The following is a 14,082-nucleotide window of genomic DNA, read 5'->3' as shown; positions in this document are numbered from 1 at the left end:
CTGGATAGGGAATCCCATCTTCCCGTTATGGAACCCATACACCCTGAACCTTGACTACACCTTCCATTATCTCCCTTCCCCACCACTACCCTGTAGCATTGGACTTAGAGAGCAAAAGCAAGAGGGTACATGAAAAGATGAAAAGCTGGAGGTGTTCTCCATAATAATTTGAACATAGAGTAGAATTACATCATACTGGAAGTTAGGTTTAAAGGCCAAATGCAAAGCAAACATGTCATATAGCACGAATTACTCTTGAAAATTCTTTAGGAGAGCATCACATTGGAGAAGGAAAAATACAACCAGCGTTTCTTCCAGCACTGAGACAGCTCACTCTTTTCTTCCATTCAGCAGCAGTTGAAGTTGTCCTGAAATGAGAGGTTATATTGTATGAAGAAGAGATTTTTAAATGCCAGAGTAACTCCATGTGGTGCTATGCTGCCACTATGAAAGGAAACCTCGGATAGAGACACCTTGAAGGATAGTGGTTGTTATGGTTTGGATGTGAGGTGTCCCCCAAAAGCTCATGTGTGAGACCATTCAAGAAGGTTTGGAGGAGAAATGATTGGGTTATAGTCTTAACCTAATCAGTGAATTTATGCCTGATGGGATTAACTGGGTGGTAACTGGAGGCAGGTGGGGTGTGGCTGGAGGAAATGGTTCATTGGAGGTGTGACTATGGGGTAAGTATTTTGTATCTGGCGCGTGGAGTCTCTCTGCTTCCTGATCACTATGTGAGGTGGTACCCTCTGTCACACTTTTCCTCCATGATGTTCTGCCATGTTGCACCAAGGAATGGAGCTAGGCTTTTATGGACTAAGACCTCTGAAACTGTGAATTTCTAAATAAACTTTTTCTCCTCTACAGTAGTTCTGGTCGGGTCTTTTAGCCACAGCAGTGAAAAGTCTGACTGAAATTGGTTTTCAGCCTTCCCTCTCAGGCCCACATTAAGATATATAACCATTGAGTAAGATGGTGGGAGGAAATCGTGTTCTGTCTGTCTCAATTTCTCTTTCTCCCTCCTGCACGCTTTCTTGTATGGCAGCGCACATAGCTTATTTTCCTCAAGCTAAAATGCACATATGATGAGATTTCTCTCTAATCAGCAGTGAGGAAGGTGAACTGTGGTCTGGCAAAAGGACAGGAGTTTTGCTCTTTTCCCTGATCAGAGTAAGGCTGCATTGCCAGGGCAATACTTGCCAGGATGTCCTAAGGAAGTGTACTAGCCAGGTGCAGGTCAGTGCTCTGCCATGGCCACTGTGGTCAGGGTTGACTGGTGTTCCACCTGTGGGAAATGTACAGTCATGTCTACCTCTTTTGCTTTCATGGGTTTCAAGGGATTCTGGGCATCACCACATAGCCAGGTGGGACATGTGCTTGGCAAAGTGGGATGAATGTGGTTTGAGGAAAAAAGCAAAATAAAACAAAAACAAAGGGGACTCCTAGAGCCTCTGAGTCTCAGCTTTCTCTGGTTGTGAGATCTTTGACAATTAATATGTTGAGCAATTAATATGTAGATAGTACATTCCATTATTAATTATGTCAATACTATGTGGATGTCATGAAGATTAAATGAGAGAATATATGCAAGGTGTTTGCTCAGGGCTTGGGACATGCTCATCACCCAAAGCATGGTAGTTTTCTTGCTACCTCCTAACCACATGAGCAAGCCCCATTCGTGACGTGGTGGTGGGGTGGGAGTGTGATTTAAATACAAAACAAGCAAAGCAAACAGTCACCGCAGCTGATGCCACTCAGGGGCAGTGCAGTCAGATATGAGTTAAGGAGTGGCAAAGAGGAGGTAATGGATATGGAGAGCACTGGACTGTGAGGCAGGGACTTGGTCTTAGCTCTGGGCCAACCTTGTCCAAGGCCTCTGTCTTTTCTGCTTCCTTAACAGTAAAGTAAGGGACCTGGACCACCCTTCAGATGCTTTCCAGTTGTAAGATAATAACACTCCATTGAGTCTCTCCTCAGACATTTTCCAGGATCCTCTAATGAAACCCATTTCTTTGACTGGCCTAATAGTTCAACATAAAATAGCTCCAGGCTCCCTTGGCAGATTTTCTGCTACTCTCTTCTTGGGAAATCCAACACTAGGGGCTGGGGGCAAAGCTCAGAGGTAGAACACATGCTTACCATGTGTGAGGGCCTAGGTTCAATCCCCAGCATCAAAAGCAAAACAGAATCCCAAGGCACAGCGAGTTGTCTCTGCCTAGTCGTTGCCTGTATTGTTTCTCTTTTCCTTTCCCTTGCTATTTCCCCTTCCCACAACCTCTGCCCTCCTGGGAATATCCTTCCTGCCCTTCACTGTGTGTCATGTAGCATCATTTCCATGAAGCTCTTTGTGTTTCCTCACAATGTTTGTGCTGTATCCTTCTGTTGGTCCCCCCATCACTGTTCTTTAGGGGTCTGCTGGCAAATAGGAACAATGGGTGACAGAGGACAGGAAGCTTCCTGTCACCTTGCAGTCACACATCCGACCATTCCTGGCAGTTCTACCATGACAGTGGCCTATGTGGTGTCATATCTGCAGGGAAATATGTGAACATGGCTGGTAGTTGAGGAAAAGGCCCCTTAAACTATGAGTCTGCAGAGCTCTGAAAGGAACGTGCTGCTCCTCACAGTCAGGTTCTGGAAACAGTGAGGCATAGATGACATTTCTTTTAAGCAATATGCAAAGTTTCCCCCAGAGGAAAGAGATTAGAAGACAACATTAATTATTCTCAAGACTGTGAGTCCTGATTTTCACTAATTGCTTAAATTTGCCACCTGCCTATTCTGACTGGTGACATTCCACTGGTAGGAATCCAGACCTGCAGAGAGAAAAACCTGTCTTTCCAAAAGGGTCCGCTTGACCCCTCCAACAGCACTAATGTGCAAGAAGTCAGAGCAAGGACTCCACCGCTCCGGTGGGGAAGCCTGAGTTCAGGACCCTCAACTACCATTTCTCACCAGCAGTGAGGATTCTGGAAATTCATAGCCCAGTTTTCCATAGAGGCTAGCGGCATGGAGCCTGCAGTCACATTTTCTAGGTCCAAATCCCAGTGCCTACGCCGCTACCTCACTACCTTCACTGTCTTCAGCAGGTCACCTAACCTCTCAGTGCCTCAGGGCTTTGGCGAGATCTGAACTCTTTTCCACAAAAGGCCTCATCTGCTGCTGCTCTCTGGAGCTGCTGTCTGCACACCCTGACATGGCCGGGGTCCAGACCAGTCCCGGCAATACCTGTTCCAGAAGCTAAATTTGTCTTTTCTCCCTTTCCCTAGGGGTTTTAATCCCTTTTTTCAACAGGTTCATTTCCTAGGTGACCTCCAGGGACTGTTCCCATCCCATGGTCTGTGGTCTCAGTGCTGAGTTAGGATGGGTAAGACAGGTGAGAGTGAGGCACGACACTGTGCCCACCATCCAGCCTCTGCCCCGGAGAGTGCGTGTTGTTAACTTGTTTTCCCATTCATTCAGCTGGTACTGACTAAGTGTCTACATGGACACAATGGACCAGTCTGATTAACATTGTCTGCTGAAATTTGAGGCAGTGCAAATGTAACCTTTCCAAAACATGCATAATACATAATTCCCTCAACTGGTATTTATTAAGCATGAGAAATCCTGGTTTTTGTCCTCGGCCAGCTTATCACCTACTGGAGTCTCTACTGCAGTGTATGACCTGTAACTCAGTGGGGAAAAGACAGGGAGCAGGCCTCTCGTTCTGAGCTATTCTCTTGGCAGGAGCCAAGATCCCTAAAGGACATCAGAAGGCCTGAAAAGTGAGAAGGCACCACCATCCAAAGAGCAAGGGGCGAGGGAGGGCAAGGGGTGTTCCAGATCCAAGGACAGCACTAAGAGATCTGGAGGGAAGAGTGAGCCCAGCCCTGCTTGGGGCCTGAAATAATGACTTTCAGGCAAAGGAGTAAATCTGTAGAGGAGTTTGAACTTGAACATCAGGACAGAGGATGGCTGTTGAGTTTATGAGAGTTTCAAGGTGATACTTGGATTTTAGAAAGATTGCTCTGTTCACAGGAGGTGAATGGGTAGAGACCCAGAGTGGAGGCAGCTGTCAACTGTGTCTGTCCCATTGAGGCCACACTGGGGAGCAGGCCATGAGGGTGAGTGACTGGAGAGAACCCGGGCTTCACTGTCAGTTCTAATGGTAGTGCGACAGCTGATTGGGTCTTTGCCCAGTAATTTGACCTTTGGTTTTCTTCCATATAAAATGCTTTCTAAGGCCATAAAGGTGTTTTCTGTGCCATTTCTAAACAACTAATTGGACCTTCTTTCTTCCTCCCTCCTTCTTTTTTCTTTCTTTCTTTTTTTTCCATATTTTTAATATCCCTCTCTTTCTTAGGTTGCTGTAACAAAACACCACAGTCTGGATGGCTTAAACGACAGACATTTATTTATTTATCTTCAAGTTCTTGAGGCTGGAAGTCAGATCAAGATGTTGCAGGGTTGGTTTCTCCCCAGACCTCTCCGCTTGGCTAGATGACCCCTCTCACTGCACGGTCTTCCCTCCAGGAATGTGCATCCCTGGTATCTGTATCACCAAATCTCCTCTTACTGCAGGGACACCAGTCAGATTGAATCAGGACCACTCTCATCTTTTCTAAAGTTTAAAAAAAAATTTTTTTTAAATTTTTGCAGACTGCATTTGGATTCATTGTACACAAACGGGGTACAACTTTTCGTTCCTATGATTGTGTATGATGTAGATTCACATCATTCATGTAATCATACATGTACACAGGATAATGATGTCTGCCTCATTCCACCATCTTTCCTACCCCTGCCCACTCTCACCTTAACCTTTAATCTCTTTAAAGGTTCTATCTCCAAATACAGTCACATTTTGAGGTACTGGGAGTTAAGGTTTAAAACGTGAATTTAGGGGCACACGAGTCAGCCCATATCCCTCTTTCTCTGTCTTTGTACACCTGCTTTGGTGGGAAACATGCTAAAACTAGAAACATCTATGGTGTTTGGAAAGTGCAAGCTTTCCTAAGTTTGAGTGCATTTTTCTCTGCCTCCCTGCCACCCAGTTTGATCCCCATTTTCTTTATTGATGATGGCATGGGCTGTTCATCTGTGGGGAAAGCTAGACCTAGTGCTTCTTCTTCCACACTAACCAAGATTTTCTTTTTCCTATAGCAAAAGAACTTCTGATTTCTGTGCTCCACAACACTAAGCCTCGCTTCTTCCTTTGTTTGGTTCTTGTCTTTATGCCCCAGGGAGATTCTTCCTTCCTGGCTAGTCTTGTTTTCTTCCATATAACCTTGAATAACTTCCAAATGAATCTATATCCTCTCTTTCCTCCCCTCCTTTGAAATCATTGCTTAAACCTGCCAGGATCGGCAAAAAGCTCATAGCATTAATGTCCTTCCAGCGTTTCTTGTCATCAGCCAAACTGGACTTGCTCGCACATTTCAATTGCAGTCTCTTTAAGACCAAGATTTCATTTTCCTGCTTTTGTCCACTGTGCTTTAGCAGCTCAAAAGGGCCACACATCCCTGGCACCCCATGAATAAATGAAATCGCACACCGTAATAATGACAACAGGCCGCGTGCTCCTCTACCTGCCTGCAGAGTGAACTGCTCTTTTGACTATTTTGCAAAATCATAACGACTCACTGGAGGCTTCTTTCCACCTACCTGATTCCGAGCCCAGTGAATTATAAACATATTTTATTTAACAAATTCATTTTTTATTACTGCAGTCAGCTCCTATCACAATGGTTAAGGTTCTGTTTGCAGGTTCATAACTTGGCCATAAAATTTTGCTTCGGGCAGATACTTTGGTCTAATGACTCTTGGCACAAAATGTCATTATTAGAATCTTTTTCTTCAACACCAAAGAAAGTTTTAAAAAAATTATTTGACTTAAAAATCCAACTTTTCAAACTCTATTATTTTGTATTGAAGAAATGCTCCCCTCCAACTTCAACTAAAAAGAAATATCAACACTTAGCCAAGCTTTGTAAAAGCAAAACAGCATGGAACTCCCCACTAGGTGTTTCTCAGTGGGGTGCTGTGGCATTTTGGGTGGGACAGTTTTCTTTTCGTAGGCCTGCCCTGCGCAAGGCAGGGAATACACTTAACATTCCTGGTGCCAGATCACCTGCTACCTGCCCTCCCTCCTCTCAGAACAAACTGGGCAGGGCTGGTTACTAACACCACCACCACACTTGGCATCTTCTCTGTTTCACTCAGCACCCTTGGGAAGACTGTGGTCTCCTGATGTGGTACCACCTTAATTTTCCCAGAATGAAGTGCTGCTGTAGGTAAGATACAAGTTGATCCAGTTACCTGGTTAGCCATTGGTCAAATGATGAAACTGGAGATTCCTAATCTCAGAAATTCTCAATATTTCTTTCCTCATCTTTTTCCTTTTTCTCAGGGATTCCCCTACAGGTGGCTCATTGGATGCATAGTCCCTCCTGATAGTCTGCTGGATAAGACCTGCCCTTTCTCTATGCACCAAAAATGTATCTGCCTTTCACTTATGCTTGCAGGGCCCTATTTTCTTTCCAACATGGTGACTCCTACACCTACTAAACCTTGATCACAGCCGAATTTGGGGCAGGGCTCCAGAGATATAGTAGAGATATAGACTTGGTGTAGGTACTGACACGTCAGAATGCACTTGTCAGGGAGGTTCTGCATCCCAGTGGCCCTTTCTTTTCATTTATTTCTGCTTCCTCCTGGAGTTTTTATTTTTTTAACCCAATACTTTTTTTTAATCTGTTCTAATTAGTTATACATGACGGTAGAATGCATTTTGACACCTCATATAAAATGGAGTATAACTTCTCATTCTTCTGGTTGTACATGATGTGGAGTTACACCGGTTTTATAATCATATATGCACATAGGATAATGCCCAATTCATTCTACTATCCTGCCTACTCCCATAGCCCCTCCCCTCCCTTCACTTCCCTCTATCTAATCCAAAGTTCCTCTATTCTTCCCTAGTCACCCCCGCCCCTTGTTGTGAATTAGCATCCTCATATCAGAGAAAACATTTGGCCTTTTGTTCTTTGGGATTGGTTTATTTTGCTTAGCATGATATTCTCCTGTTCCATCCATTTGCCAGCAAATGCCATAATTTCATTCTTCTTTATGATTGAGTAATATTCCTGTAAGATATGGAAAATGACAAACCCCAAAATAGTGTGGCCTGGGAAGAGGGAGTGAGGAAGAAGTCAGCATAATTATAACACTGATCCTTTCCCAGTACATCCTTTCCCAGTGACAGGACAATCCCTGGGAGGAGTTATCCATCAAGCCTAAAATGGCAGTCTCTGGGAGGAAGTCAAAGCATTGATTCTTCCCCCAGATAAATCCTTTCACAGTGACAATACAATGGGATCCTGAAGGCAAAGAGTTAAGGACTGAACACTGACCCCAGACCCTCCATTCTAGTAAAAACAAATTTCAAAATCTCACAAACTTGTTTCCTGAGTGCCCAAACTGACAAGCTCTGTCAATAATTAAGTCACTTCTCAGTGTAACATATATAAGCACAGATTGCTCCTTTGGCCAATGGCTCATTTTACATCAGGAAAATATGTCCACCAGATGCATGACTCCACCACTGAATAAAGGTTTTGCTAATCTGTGAAATTTGTACTCAGCTCCATCATTTTGTGCTAACAATTCCATCGTGTATATATACCACATTTTCTTTACTCATTCATGTGTTCAAGGGCACATATGTTAGGGGCACATGGCTATTGTGAATGAGCTGCTATAAACGTTGATGTGGCTGCATCACTGTAGTATGCTGATTTTAAATCCTTTGGGTATAAACAGAGTAGTGGGATAGCTGGATCAAATGTGGGTCCATTCCAAGTTTTCTGGGGAATCTCCATGCCACTTTACACAGTGGTTACACCAATTTGCAGTCCCACCAGCAATGTATGAGTGTACTTTTTTCCCTATATCCTCACCAACATTTATTGTTGCTTGTATTCTTGATAATTGCCAATGGCCTTTCTATGTGTTATCCCTTCAGTTGCTGGATCCAGGGGTGGTGAGGAGGAAGTTTGAGGCAGGGATTGGAGTGGGCACATTGGAGGGGGTCTCAGGCAGTTGCTACCAACAAATTAGAATAGAAATGCTTCAGGATGTTTACAATGAATACTGCCATGTGGTGCAACTCTGACTTCTGAGGGTTTGTGCTTCAACAAGAGAGGCCTGGATTCTTATTCTTGATGACTTATCCTAAAATAAAGAATGAAATTTTAGGTACCACGGCATGATAGTAAGGAATGACTTTTGAACTATACAATTTGAAGATTTGCATACAGTAAAAAATTACATACTTATTGATGTACTGTTTTAATTTTATCTTTTGCATTTGGAGTCCCCACTTTATCAAGTAATCACATACATTTTCTTTTTGATGATAAGTGAAATTTATTCCTGCATATGGCATGATGTAAGGATAGAATTTGATTTTTTTTAAAAGAATTGATAATCCTCCCAAAATCATTGCTGAAAATCTACTTATATTGGCTTTGGTGTAGAGTAGTCTATACAGACCCATCCTTCTTCTTGTATCAGTCCCACAGTTTGGATAGTTGTGATTTCATTAACAGATATGGTACTAGATAAGCCAGTTTACCACTTTTGTATTCTCTGTTATTTCTTCAAATACATTTTTGTGTAGTTTCATGAAATTCCCTCTCTTCTGGAAATCTCCACCCTATCAATCTTATGGTTACTTTATTAAATTATAATTTTTACTTTATTCAGTCTTTCCACTTAGAAATATTACAAATTTATGTTTATACTAAAATCTTTGTTTATAGTTTCCAGTAAACTTTAATGTTTTCTTGATGTTGGTCCTATATATTTCTTTTTGGATTACTCATATTTTCCTTTTATTTATATATTTTGGTCACTTTTGTTACCATATAATTGGTACTAATTAATTGATTTTGGTGGAGGTGGGTGTTAGGATTCTCCAAACTTCATCACCTGCTCCCTTCTGCAAGGTAGGTGCCATTGGGGGTGCCACTAGGTGGTCTCTCCAGGATGCTCTCTGAACCAACTTCTCTCAAACATGGATTCTGATGGGAGTACACAGAGTCTGAAATGGACTGGGGTCCTTACAATTGCATTTCAGTATTGTGTTGAATTTGCTTCTGGTGAACAAAGCTTAAGAAGACAGGAAAATAATTGTCTATTTTGACTAAATATGACTTTTTCTTAAATACTCACAATGGGACCCATCCTCTGAAAAGTTCTTTACAACAGGTACAAAAGGGCTCAGGAGGCTTGTTCAATAATGGTTTCTTTTAAATGCCAGTTATTTACTAAAAGGAAGAATAGCTGTAGAGGGATTAAAAGATATATTTTCTTTTGAAATCTATGTCTTCTTTAAAGTTCAGGGATAAATGCACAATCACCTGTGCCTTACCCATATCCTTCTAAACAACCAACAAACCTGCTCCAGAAGAAATTCAATTTCTCCCTGAAGGAGGATAAGTTAAGAGAGACTCCCTCAACATCAGATACGAATTGCTCGATAAGCTCTCTGACAGGGGATGAAGAAGCCAGACGGGGATTGAAATAGCTTCAAGAGGCACCAGTTGGTGCCCAGTTAATGTGTTAGCTATACTTGTGTTAGGAGAAAAGAAATGCTGACCTAGGGACAGTGGCCCTTAAAAGATTCAGAATCATACATCATTGTAATTATGTCATTGCATAAGTAATCCCAGAACATTATGGCATTTGCTGGCAAATGGATGGAACAGGAGAATATCATGCTAAGCAAAATAAACCAATCCCAAAGAACAAAAGGCCAAATGTTTTCTCTGATATGAGGATGCTAATTCACAACAAGGGGCGGGGGTGACTAGGGAAGAATAGAGGAACTTTGGATTAGACAGAGGGAAGTGAAGGGAGGGGAGGGGCTATGGGAGTAGGCAGGATAGTAGAATGAATTGGGCATTATCCTATGTGCATATATGATTATAAAACCGGTGTAACTCCACATCATGTACAACCAGAAGAATGAGAAGTTATACTCCATTTTATATGAGGTGTCAAAATGCATTCTACTGTCATGTATAACTAATTAGAACAGATTAAAAAAAAGTACTGGGTTAAAAAATAAAAACTCCAGGAGGAAGCAGAAATAAATGAAAAGAAAGGGCTACTGGGATGCAGAACCTCCCTGACAAGTGCATTCTGACGTGTCAGTACCTACACCAAGTCAACTGCTATATCTCTGGGGTCCTGCCCCAAATTCGGCTGTGATCAAGGTTTGGTTGGTGTAGGAGTCACCATGTTGGAAAGAAAATAGGGCCCTGCAAGCATAAGTGAAAGGCAGATACATTTTTGGTGCATAGAGAAAGGGCAGGTCTTATCCAGCAGACTATCAGGAGGGACTATGCATCCAATGGGCAACCTGTAGGGGAATCCCTGAGAAAAGGAAAAAGATGAGGAAAGAAATATTGAGAATTCCTGAGATTAGGCCTCTCCAGTTTCATCTTTCCAATAGGGGATGAAGAAGCCAGACAGGGATTGAAATAGCTTGAAGAGGCACCAGTTGGTGCCCAGTTAATATGTTAGCTATACTTGTGTTAGAAGGAAAGAAATGGTGGCTAAGGGACAGGTCCTTAAAAGATTCAGAATCATACATCATTGTAATTATGTCATTGCATAAGTAATCCCAGAACTCGTATAGAAAGATCCAGAAGCTGAGGCAGGGGAATCACAAGTTCAAGGCCGGTCTCAGTTTAGCGAGACCCTAAGCAACTCAGTGAAACCCTGTCTCTAAATAAAATACAAAAAAGGACTGAGGATGTGGCTTAGTGGTTAAGTGCCCCCTGGGTTCAATCCCCAATAAAAAACAAAACAAAACAAAACAAAATGAAACAAAAAAAACAAAGGATTTCATATTTGGCATTCTCCTTTCAGGTGACTAGGGGAGATTGTAGATAGGGGGGCACTGCTTTTTTGTGGCCAATTACAATTTCATTTCTATGCTTTGGGTTAAAATATCGTACAACTAGAAGTACTAGATCCCTGGCAAAAACATCAAAGGTTAAACACACCAGGGGCTTGAAGTGTTTGCTCATCCACTTTTTTTCTCAGCTCACATTAGCTAGGAGATTGTTAAGGTGCTGGGATGTGGGAAATAGGGATGTCAGGTGACAGCTGCCAGTGAGTGCTGCGTAGGCATGGACATCAGATGAAGTCACTCCAACAAGTTCTGCTCTTAACTCAAGTGACTTTGGTGTTAAGTAGCTGGAGACAAAGAATTGTCACATTTCAGATGTCTGTTCTTTAATTTGTTTCTTTTCTGCCCCTGACAAAACTGTAGCCCTCCCTAAAAAGCAGTGGCATTACCTTTTGGCAAAGGTAACTGACCCTTGATGAATGGCATCAGCATCTCCTGGGAATTTATTAGAAACACAAATCATCTCAGATCTGCCTCAGATCTACCGAGTCTGAAATTTTGCAATACCATCCAGGGCATTCTGATGAATTCAAGTTTGAGGAAAACTGGCTCAGGGAATTGTTTCACCTGTGGCTCTGACACTTCCTTGACTTTGGTCTTGCTGCCTTATAAGTCACCTACCATTTCCTTGGCCTCTAATCCCTTAGGACTGATGCCACCTTTGGATGGTCAACCTGCCTTTCTCCTTGGATTTCTGTAAGGACTATGGGATGGATATTTTCAGATTCACCAGTGAAAACACATAGGAACATCTCTCTTGGATACCTGAACTAGGTGCCAACTTGACCATCAGAACCTAGGTCTTCCCCCATTTCAGCAAGACCACTACCCACAACTTTAAGACCAAACAAACTGGCATTGCTAATGGTAATAGCAGGTCAGTTCATGACAGTGATGATGTAGCATGGAATCAGACACACTAGTCTTATCCTCAATTATCCTTTACTAAGTTACATGAATTTGAGAAGCAACATGGCTTATATTTACCTCCAGGTATTATTGTAGAGAATAAATAAAATAATCTTTCAGAACCATGGCACACTTCTGCATTGTAAAGGGGGAGAAAAGCGAGTTGAGATATTGTCCCCTTGAACCTCAGTGATCCTTCTTAGCATGCCTTGGCCTCCGAACCAGTTACCTCTAGCCAGATAGCCTTGTCCATTTATACATTTACACGTTTATACGTTCTGTGAGAACGTTACCAATTTCTATGTGGGCCATGATGTGAAAATGACGAGAACCACAATTTCATGTGAGAATCTGTACAACTGTGGCACCTAATTGGGCCTCAATAGATAGTGGTTGCTATTGTATTTGGCTATAAATTTGGGCCATTATGAAAAGGAATAGCAAATGGTATGATGGTTGCTCTAAAGACCTTAGGAGCCCTCAAGGAACACCCCAAACCTCGCATTAATTCTCGTAGAGAAAAGAAAGAATCCAGAGGGGCCTATGACCTCAGCTATTCCTCAAACTTGGGGTCAGCATCAGATGCTACATTCACTACCATGCTGTCACCGCCCACAACTGTGGTTCCCTTTCCTTTGGCTTGTTGGTTCCTTAGAAAGCAAGAGTTGCCAAGAAAAAAGCAGGTCTCTTCCTCCTTTGCAATGCTATATCATTTCCAAGTGAGCATCCTGGCCTGCCTAAGTTTCTATAGCATTGCTTGCAGATATTGAACCTCTTGTGGTCTTAGCCAGCTCTGTCCAGTAGAAATATATATGTGTGCATGTATGTGTATGTGTATAGACAGAGCTATAGTTTGAATCTTGAATGTTCTTCAAAGATCCATGTATCGAAGACTTGGTCCCCACCCCATGGTGCTAATGGGGGAAGGTGAAACCTTTAGGAGGCAGGACCTAGTGAAAGATGTTAGGTCTCTGGGGACAAACCCTTTGAGGTGATATTGGGACCCTGGCCTCTTCCTTTCTTTCTCTTTGGTTCCTGGTTGCCAAGAGGTGAACAGGCCTCCTTCGTTACATGCTCCCACCATGATGTACTGTGCCACCACAGCCCCAAAGCAATCAGATCAAGTAGCCATGGACTGAAACCTCTGAGATTATGAGCCAAAATAAACCTTTCCTCCTCTTTAGTTGATTGACTAATGCAAACATACACACACACACAACACACAGATTCTTTTTAAGTTTTAGAACTTTTCAATCCTAAACCACCAACTTAGTAGGATTTCTGAAGTAAAAGCAAGATATATAATCAGGAGGAAGACCAGCATTTACTTTAGAAATTGATTCTCTTTAGCATGAGATATGCAAATCTCCTCTCAAGTAATGACTGGGAGAGCACATATTTTATGATGCTAATTTTTTATTTACATTCACAACTAAAATAAGTAGGATCTTTGATTTAATGCCAAAGGGGGAAAGCATTAGAATGTGCCTGGGGATTAGGAGATGAGAAGTAAATGATGCTAGGAAGTGGGTAGTTTGGTCTCATTTTATAGATGAAAAAACAGAGTTGGTGTTTTAAGTAACTGGTTTAAGGTCATGCAGTTAATAAAGAACAAAGTTGGGATTTAAACCCATGCTGTCTAAGCTGACGCATGTATTTAGTGTCTTGTCTGTGTCTTTTGCCCAGAGTCCAAAGGCAGATGATGTAGACAGGCCACTTTGAGGGATCAAAGGGGGTCAGGTGCTCAAGTTAGAGGGAACTTGATGTAGGTAACATGCAGGCAGCACATGTAGGGAACAGAACATAAGGCGTATCCCTGGGGTGGATGGTCTAGGCCAGGACATATAGGAATAGAGGGAATTAGGGAGGGATGCATATCTCAGAGAAGCTATTGAAGTCCATAATTAGGGTTTTATTAAATTGTAAAGGGATTTAAAAACAGTACAGTATCTCCTAAATACATTTACATTTCAGGCTATGGCTGCAACCATTTTTAAATTCTTATGTTAGATTATTAAATAAATGGAAGACATAAATATTGACACTATTTCATTTTTCTCTCATATATGTGATAGTATAAATTAGATATGAAAGATCACTTACCTAGGTGAGAAAAGGGAGATGGGATATATTCCATGTGTTTTGGTTATTATTATTCTCTCAATGTATCTAGGTTAAGTAGGTGAACAGTAAAGCTATACAAAGCA

Source organism: Sciurus carolinensis, chromosome 6 (genome assembly GCF_902686445.1).
Source record: "Sciurus carolinensis chromosome 6, mSciCar1.2, whole genome shotgun sequence".
NCBI classification, from domain to species: Eukaryota; Metazoa; Chordata; class Mammalia; order Rodentia; family Sciuridae; genus Sciurus; species Sciurus carolinensis.
The sequence above is the reverse complement of the archived record's forward strand: the minus strand, read 5'-3'. Positions refer to the sequence as shown.